Here is a 10,405-nt window from a genome sequence, read left to right as displayed (position 1 = left end):
ATATCAGCAAGAGCATTGGATTTAGGGTTCAATTTATTCAATGTCTATGTGACTTTGAGTAAGTCAACTTGTGAAATGAGGGAGGGGGATGGACTGGATGGTCTCTAAGGTATCTTTTAGCTCTGAATTGTGATCCTATTACATCCCTTCCTTCAGCCCTGTATATTGGGGTCAGGCAAATCTTAAAAGACATCTATTGGGATATTACTCTTTTGCTGACAAGCCATTAATAGATTCCTCCATTGCCTTTTGAGCAGGGTCCAAATTCTAATTCAGAAAACAGTTCTTAAATACCTACTTTATTTAGAGGGTTTTCTTAGAAATTAAATTTAAATCTAAACTTAAAATTTAGATGTCTTGGATCCTTCTTTCATTGAATTTACATATCTAGTAGGCACATATGACATGTACAAACAACTATTTTACAATAATATATACATACTATATATACATGTATGTGTATATATATATATGTATATATACATATACACACATATATTTATTTATATATGAGAGAATATAAAATGGTATGTGAGCTCTAAGGAGGCAAGGTCTTTCCTGATAGTATCAGTGAAAGCTTTCTGGAGAAAGTAGAATTTAAACTGGGTTTTAAAAGATACATAGAAATGCTACAATGGGAACAGAACAAGGAAAGGTAGTAAGAAGAAAGAACATGGTGGTATATATTGGGAATTAGGAGTACTTGAATTTGACTGGGGTATAGAGTATGTAGAGGGGAATAGACTGAGATTATGCTGAGAAGGTAGCGTGGTACCATAATCTATAGGGCCTTAAATGCCAGGTGAAAAGGAATCCGGAACTATTGTAGGACTTTCAGCAAGAAAGAAGGAAATAAATATTTATTAAGGACCTACTATGTGTTAGACACTGAACTAACTTTTTACAAATATTATCTTGTTTGATCCTCATAACAACCCTGGGAGGTAAGTGTTGTTGTTGTTGTTATTGTTGTTATTATTCTTATTTTTATTCTCATTTTACATATGAGGAAACTTAGGCATACAGAAGTTAAGGAATTACTTCTAAGGTCCCTTCTACCTTCTAACTCTAAATTGTGGTCCTATGATATTCCTTCCTTCAACCCTATATTCTGTGGCCAGGTAAATATATATATATATTTTTTTTGTGCAGGCAATGGGGGTTAAGTGACTTGCCCAGGGTCACACAGCTAGTAAGTGTCAAGTGTCTGAGGTCAGATTTGAACTCAGGTATTCCTGAATCCAGGGCCAGTGCTTTAACCACCGCACCATCTAGCTACCCCCCGTAAATCTTAATAGACATTTATTAGGATGTTGCTCAGGATATTACATTTGACCATACATATGTGGTAAAGTGACATAACCACATATATGCACAGAAGTGATATAATTATATCCATGCATAAAAAAGGTCATTCTGGCAATGGTGTGAAAGATGGATTGGAGGAGAGGAGGGAAGACAGAAAAACTTGTTATGAGGTATTGCGATAGTTCAGGCACATTTTAATGAGGGCATATACTTGAGTTTTGACAATGGGACTAGAGATGAAGGGATGGAGAAAGCCTGAAGGAAAGGCACTTGGTAATTGGTATATTTTAGGCACTTAAAAAATACTTGTTGAAAACTAAAAAATATTTTAAAAAGGTAATTGGGAATGCCAGTTAAGGGGCCAGTGATGTTCTGAAAGAGTTTTTATTAGGGTCCTAGAGATGCAAAGAGCTGAGGAGAGGCTAGTTAGTGAAAATGTAGAGGCATTGAACATTGACAACTTTCTCATGAATTTGGCTCTGAAGAAAAGGAAAGAGATAAAATTGTAGTTGAATTGGGGCACTTAGCACTAATGGTAGAAGAAAGAAAGACTGAAGATAATAACAATAATAATCAGCATTTATATAACTTTAGGGTTTGCAGAGTGTATGCATTATGTCATTTGAGCCTCATAACAATTCTTTTTTTTTCTTTTTTCTTTGCAGGGCAATGAGGGTTAAGTGACTTGCCCAGGGTCACACAGCTAGTTAAGTTTCAAGTGTCTGAGGCCGGATTTGAACTCAGGGAGTTCTGAATCCAGGGCCGGTGCTTTATACACTGCGCCACCTAGCTGCCCCCCTAACAATTCTTTAAGGTAGGAACTGCTGGTGTTGTAATCCCCATTTTATGGAAAAGAATATTGAGGGAGAGGCTAAGTGACTTGACTATAGTTAAACAACTAGCAAGTGTTGGAAATAGGATCTGAACCTAATTCCTCCTGTCTCCAAATTCAGCACTCTGAAGGAGGGTGGAGAGAATGATTGTTGGAGCAAGGTCTTAGAAAAGGTGTGCAATGGGCACGAATAGAGGATTAAATTGGTGAAGAATGATGAGACAAAATACATAGAGAGAAAGTAACTGATGATATTGAGAAGTCCTGAGGAGTGGAAAAGGGAAATTGAGGAAAATCCAATTAGGTATGCTCAATCTTCTTAGTGAAGTCTTCTCTCAATCTCTCTCTCTCTCTCTCTCTGATAGAGCAATAGCTGGACTTAAGTAGAAGGGAAAGCTTTTTAAAATTTTAATTAAAAAGTTTTTTTAAAAATTCTTTTTAGGATTAGGAACATTTGGGCCCTTAGTCAGATGGAAAGGAGTAGTGAGTGAAAGTGGAAGATAAGAATCTTTAATGGTCAAGGGGAGTGGTTAAGGGTTTGAGAGAGGAAAATATTTTGGAAGAGTCATTTGCAATTTAGAACTCCTTCAATATAATTCCTATCTATCTCCCCAACCTTATAATATAACTGTCCACCTATTCTGTATTCTAAATGTTTAAAATGCTCTATTCCCAATTCTTGTTTCACATTAGTTCTTTGGGATGTAGTAGATTAGAATTATAAAACTTAATATTCAGGATTTACAAAGCATTCTTCTGATAAGCCAATGACACTAATTTATGTATTATAAGAATCTTTTAATAATAACTAGCATTTATATAGTTCCTTAAGGTTTACATTGTGCTTTACAAATATTACCTTATTTTAGCTTCACAACTCTGAGAGCTAAGTATTATTATTACCTCCATTTTACATATGAGGAAACTGAGGCAGACAGAGGTCATGTAATTTGCTAAGGGTCACACAGCTAGTAAGTGTGTGAAGCCAGATTTGAGTTCAGGTCTTCCTGACTTCAGGTCTAATTCTCCATTCACTATTCCACATAGCTCTTGCCTTTAAAAGAGATGGCAAATCTTTCTCAATCTTATAGTTCTGAAGCATAAAGTATATTACAGAATCAATATTAAGAATCCTTAGGCATCTTTTAGACAATGAGCTTTATAGGTGTTTATTTGGACTATTTTTGCATTTTTGGCACAGCACATAGAAAATAAAAAATAGCAAACAGAATGAAAACATTTTATAAACTAGGAAACAGGCCCATTGCAGTTATTTGATTTGCTCAAAATCTAGTAGCTAGTTAATAGCAGAACTGGAATGAGGAGACCCGTCCGTGTTCTAATGTCATCTCTGCCACCAACTAACTGTGTGATCTTCAGCAAGTCACTTAACTTTTTAGTCTTTGGTTTCCTCATGAATAAGGTGAAAGTTCCCTTGTAGGTATATGCTTTGAAAAAAAAAATCTGTGAAGTTAAGAATACTACAATATTTGACCTGATTCTCATTTTGGAATCTTTTCTCAGAATATCAATGTACTATAAAATTAATGTTTTCAACAGATATTAATTATAACTAACATAGGAGATTGGCTAGGCTAGATGTAGCCTAACTAAATATCCTAATTTGCTCAGCGGGATAGCAATGAGGCCAGTGAACAGAATGTTGATCTGGTGCAAAGTATGTAAATTATTTTGTATAATAACGGCAATAATGAATTGAGTAGATAGAATTCCTAAGGCTCTGTGATAGGAATGAAGTTGTCATAATAAAAAGTAAAGGTATCTTGAATATATATATATATTCATTAACATATATATTTATATATGAAGGCAAAACAAAAAGTCATAAACTCAACCGCCAGAACTGTAACTTTTATTCGCTAATAAATATCTTAATAAACAGGCTTACACCATCTGTAAGACCTGATAATGCCTCTTAGGAAATCATAGAAAAATAAAATACAATAATAATTAGTAATTTGTACTTTGTACAAAAATCTTATTATGTTGCTCAGCAGGTAGTTTTGCTAAACCCCATATTTTTTCAGCAAATAGATGGCAAATGTGATGTAGATCACCATAAAAATTCCCTAGTGTTGAGAGCTGAGCATTCTATAACACTATTAACTTATAGGCATGCCAGCACATGAAAATTTACATGGAGCATCATAATAGTATAGTGGGCTTTTAAAAGATGAAAACAATACCACCTTCAAATAGGTATGGGCTACTTCATTCTTGAAGTAAAGTAGGTAATAGGTAGGTTCCCCTATGGTTGGTAGTTCAATCATTAATACCTTTTTCACTATGATTATCTCTCTACCATACTGTGATTTTAACCATAAAAGACAATGTAGTATGTGTTAGGAACCTGAGTGCAATATTGTAGCTTTAAATGCCGATGGATCCCAAGCAGAAAAGTAGTGTAATTTCTTGTTTGCTTAAAGTATAAGATCTTATTTCCCTGTTGCAAAACCAGATGGGTACATTGTTAGTGTTCGTAACTAGTGGTGAACATAGCTCAAAGGCAAGTTCCCAAAGAGGCATGCTTATCATGACCTTTTATGTGGACAAAAGCAATTTTCAGCAGCAGTCAATTAGAGTTCTAAGAAGGAAAAAACCTAGAAAGGTGTAAGCTGGGTATCTTTATATAACTGTGCTCTTCAGTATGCAACCCATCAATCAAGTTTGTAAGATTTGTGCCATAATCAAAGATTTCTTATCTTTTCTTTGATTTTGATTATATTGTGATCGTAGAAGCTATCTACCATTTAAATTTTGACATGGCTGTTTAAATATTGTCTAAAGTGTCTCATCAAATACATATCAATATGTACACATACATTATTACATCCTATAGCTGTGCTAGAACAGCAAACAATGGAGAGCAATGTTATTGACTCACAATCTAATTTCACAGAAAATACACAGAATAGAAATCCATGTTTAACGCCCACCACATTGAATTAGAGGCTCTCCTGAGATAAAGCACCAAATACAGCTAGAAAGTTCATATTCTTCCTATCAGATAGGAACACACTGAGGGGAGTCACCATGTTGCCTGCATGGTTCTCTTAAAGGAAGGAAAGACATGAATGCTTTGAATTTGATCACAAAACAGATGAACTAGGGTTATTGCTTTTTAAAAAAGTATTAGGATGTGTCTCTGTCTTTCTCCAATCTCATATCTCAAGATGAAGGTTTATTTGCTAAAATATATGTTCTAAATTATATAGTTTTAAAAATTATAGTAGGAAGACTAAATAAAAATACAAGTGTAAAATTTGGACATATCTTTTCATTTTGTAATAAGCACAAATATAGAAGAAAAAACACCTAGCTATACCTATAGTTTTCAGTAAGAAGATTTCAATTAACCCCTATACTGAGAAATAGATCTGTGGCCACATCCTTTAGGAAAAAAAAAAGTGAAACTGCAGAAGCAATCAACAAAATGTCTTGGAAACCTGGAGTTGATAAAAAAAGAACTAATAAAGATGTCCTTTTAAAATGTATTTTTTATTACAAATTATCATTTTTTGGTTATAGAATTTTATAAACAATATGTCTTTTGAAAGCCAATCCATAGTTTTCAAAAATGAGGAATAGTGAAAATCTTGGTCATGAATCTCCTTCCTGGTTTTTACTTCCTCTATCAAAATTGAAGTAGTCTTAGTATGGATTTAGTAATCCATAAAATAAAACAAAGGAATATATTGATTCTCCAGGAAGAATATTGTGATCACTGGGAAAATCATGACTATCATATACATATGAGACATATGTTTACCCTACATTAGCTCTGAATTTTTTTTATCATATATATTTTCCATATTAGGAATGATCTCTTGTCGGAATAATGACCAAGAAGTGTTTTCCTTTCTTTCTTAAAGATTGGAAAAAGGGGGCAAAAGAGAAATCTTTTCTAAAGACTGGCTTTAAATACTTTGACATTAGGGAAATGAAAAGCAATATGTAAATTAATAAATGTGAGATGGTTTGGGTTCTTTAATACTGAAAACATCTGAAGAGAGGAGGAAATTGCCTGAAGTAGGAATATTTTATTGACATAAAAAGAAATAAAATTTTAAAAATTTAGAGAATGAGATATAATTTAAGCTCTAAGAAAGTCTAAAGCTTATATATTTCTTAACTTTATGTAAACATGATTAAAATTAATACCAGCTGGGTAATTTATAACTGATATTAAACAGACTGTTCTTTTGAACACAATTATCCCTGTTTTAGGCATATTATATTATCAGCTTCATATTTATCTATGTCCAAACTAAACTAGTATTAAAACATTCAATGATGAATCTACTTAACAAGAATAAAGTACTTTGAAAGGAAAACATTAAATGCATTACTGATGTTTGCCAAATGCAATATGGTAATACTTTATAATGAAAAAGCAAAATTCAAAGTGAAAAAAAACATAATTATAATTAAGAACTACTTGGTCAGAGTATTTTGATAAATTTACCTACTTTTTATAATTTTACATAAACATACTTGAACTAATTATAATAAAATTATTTGTATGATATTCCTATACTTGTAGTACATTTTGATTTAAAAAATATATCATCAGAACTTAATGTATTCATGTTAAACCATAATTTCTCATTAAACCAGTATTTTTCTAGTCATGTAAGGAAATTCCTGATTAACAATATAAAGAGTCATTTGTGTTTCAAATTGTCTGTTTTCCCCCCTTTATTTGAACTATCACTTGATTTTCTAGGTTCTATCCATTAATATTTTCCTTTCATGTTTCCTACTTCATTTTTCACAAAATGTGGTCATTACACTTAGTGTAAAATAACCAGTTAACAGTATAGTAGTAAAAACAAAATTCACTCACAATTCTAAATAGCTTGCCCTGCATACACAATTAAATTTAAGCACAATGTATGACATGAATTTATTATCTGTGGATCTAGAGATATACCTATTAATCTTAGGGCACTACAAATAATAATAAAATTGGTAGTTTTGATCAGTGCAAAACAGACCCGAGTATAAATCCTGTCCTAGTAGCATGCCATTGTAGATTGCTCCATAAAAGGAGAAGCTTCTAACACCACTGGATTTCTTTTCATTTTGAAATCCACTAATAGAAGGGGACCCTTTCTGAAGTTTTAAAATTGTAAGTTTAGAATTTAAGTATATATCTCTGTACACATTCATATTAACTTGCTAATTTGAGAGATTGCATAGATAACACACAGACATTGTTAATACAGTTCTACATTTTGCTCTAAGGACATATGTGTGTGCTCAAGAAAGCAAATCAGAATTTAAGATTACAGATTTCCTGGGTGTGCATATATTATATAAAAACAAAGCCAGAGTTGAACAGGATGGACAGGCATGAATGGGGTATGATTTGCATCATTGGAGGAAGTACCACATCCATGAGATCACAGATCATTTGAAGTATTTGAAACTTCATCTTTTATCCAATGCTGGAAATGTAAAAAACCCACAAAAATTATTCTTTTATTTTTCCCATGAATTCAGTGATCATTTCAAGATAAGAAGGATATGACAACAAATAACTTGAATAAAAGCATTTTGGTCATCAAACATGTTAGGTCTAAGAATAATTTAGCATTGCAATAGCTACCAACAGATACATCTTTTAAAATTGCATTTGTTAGCAAATGAGTGTGAATTAGCTTAATTATCACAATGCCTCTGAGGCTTGTTTTAAAGACACTCAAATACCATAGCAATCAAATGAATAAAGTATACCCAGTTGAAGAAGAAAGAAAACATGACAAAATTTTTGCTATGATGTTAGTAACTAAATTAGAATTCTCATCCTCAGGAGGACTAATGGTGCTGTAGGTAAAAGAAAACAAGTGTGAGAAAATAATTACTAATAATGGATTTCTAGGAGAAACCCAGACATTAGTTTTAGCTACTCCCCCCTCCCCACTCCACACATACCAGAAACTTGGCTGGGCACCTTAACAAAAAGAATGCAGATTGATTCTTCTGATTAGCTAGGGGAAGAAGCACACCTGGATGCTTGGAATTTGATCTCTAGACTACCCCCATGTCATGTCAATCAATGGAGCTGAAAGATGCTAACCAATGGTGACCAGGCTCTACAAAAAGCAGGATAAAAAGACTTGGCCACAGGGGCTTGCTCTCTTTTTCCCTGGAGTCTCTTTTACTCTCCACGCTCCCTGTACTTGCCCTCTTGGTTCAATATGCTGGGCACGTAATTGTTTAGGCCTGTAAGCCTGTGACTTAGTGGGGAAGTCAGGAAGACACGTGGTCAATACTTTAATAATATGTGATATTAATTAATAATAAATGCTTACTGCCAAAACTGGTGCAATAGCCATTAATATATAATTTAGTAATATTTTTAAAAACCCAACCTAGTCCCCCCAATAATTTAAATAACACACAAGTATGGTAGAAATGGTATATAGCTGTTTCTATCCATTGTAGTCAATAACATTGGAGTATGCGTTTAAATAAAGATTAGACAAAGAACATAGACTATTCCCAAAATACATGCATAGAGTTCATTTTGGCAATAACTAAAGGTAGGAAAGAACATGATATAAGCAAGATCCCCTCCAACTTTAGAATGGAAAGGTTGAATTGTGAAGACCTGAGCAAGTTACTTCTCTTTCTTGGTTTCCTTATCTCTAAAATGAAAGGGGAAATAACTAAATGAAAATTTCTTAAATACCTTCCAGTCCTAAAATCCTTTGAAATGATGTAGAAATTAGTATCTGCAGTTAAAAAAAATTAAGCGTAGATTCATAGTTCAACATTTCTAATCCCAATATCACTGTGGTTTTTTTGAGGGGGTGGGGAGAGGGTGTGTGTGTGTGTGTGCAGTTTAGAGTGATGATTTCATCAGTGTGGGAAACTTTCCACATAGAACCTCCTACCAATAAAGGTTAGCAACTCATTTGGAATTTATAGCAAGAATGTTGCTCTTGGCACTGAGTAGCTCATGGTCACATAGTACATCGAAGAGCCATGACTAAACTAGCTAAACCTCATGTCATAGTCTTATATAGTAGACAACTTTTGATAAGAGAAGCATAATTTGTATTATTGATATTTTTCTACTTGAGTCCTAGGAAAAAGATAGGATAAAGGAATGCTTTTATTTTTTCAATGAAATCTTGCTTTACCCCCTTCTATTCTGCAGTACAGAATCCTTCCATTCTGAGCTGTTAGTCTTTTTGTCTTCAGTGTCTGCTATTTTGGAGGATGAATGCAGTAGTATATCACTGTTTAACCTCTAAGATCATCTCTACACAGATAAAAGAAAATTGAAGCTTAATTTTCTAATGGATTTGGGGGTTCTTATTAGCCTCTCTGGATAATTGAGAAGAAATTTCTTTCTATTTTGGTCATGTGCAACCTTAGTTTCAGTAGAATAACTTAAAATATGGTAGAATGGAGAGCAAAGACTTTTATTAGGGCCTGAGGACAGACAAAGCAAACATTAATTAATATTTTGTCATCCTTATGAGCCTAAGGTGGAGGTATTTCTTTCTTTCTGTTCTGTTTACTTAAAAATCTGCTCTACTAGCTAAAACCTAAATGATCTATTTTTTTTTGTCTCAGAATGTTTCTAAATATTTTAGAATAGTTCAAAAGCTGCAAATAAAAGTTGTCTTAGCAACAGTTATCTCTCCAAACTTAAGGGTAAAGGAACAAATGGTTTTCAGGTAGAATCCAAGTGACTTTTCTATCTCATTGTAGTGAAATCCAGGATAATGTTAGATGGATGGAAATTTATCAAAAATACATTTTGAAATCTGTTACCCATTTTCAAAACAGAATAATGTTACATTTCACTAACATTAAGAGGGAGAGCTTTCATTATAAAAAAAATGCTCAGCTTATTTGCTACTACTCAGCATCTTTATAAAGGAAGCTAAAAAAAGATGGGGATATTTTACTTATCTGCAACATTAAGAATTTCTTTCCTTTTGTCTTAAATATCTTTATATTAGTTATGAAGTTGAGTAGTCACATCTCTCCTTTGTTAAATGAAGAATAAGCAAATGAAGTTATTCCATGCAGACACAGCAAGTCAATACTCATTACTAAATTTACCAGGATCATTAGATTGGGTTGGATGAGAGATAAGGAAGGAATGAGTGTCCTTGACCAAGGGCTATGGATCTTCAAGTAAAAGGGAACTTTTGAGGCATCAGTTAAGAACTTTTTAAGGACAAATTGCTACCTCTCCCCTGAGTTTCTTTAAGTGACAGG

Source organism: Dromiciops gliroides, chromosome 3, assembly GCF_019393635.1.
Source record: "Dromiciops gliroides isolate mDroGli1 chromosome 3, mDroGli1.pri, whole genome shotgun sequence".
Classification (NCBI taxonomy): Eukaryota; Metazoa; Chordata; class Mammalia; order Microbiotheria; family Microbiotheriidae; genus Dromiciops; species Dromiciops gliroides.
Note: the sequence above shows the minus strand (reverse complement) of the source record.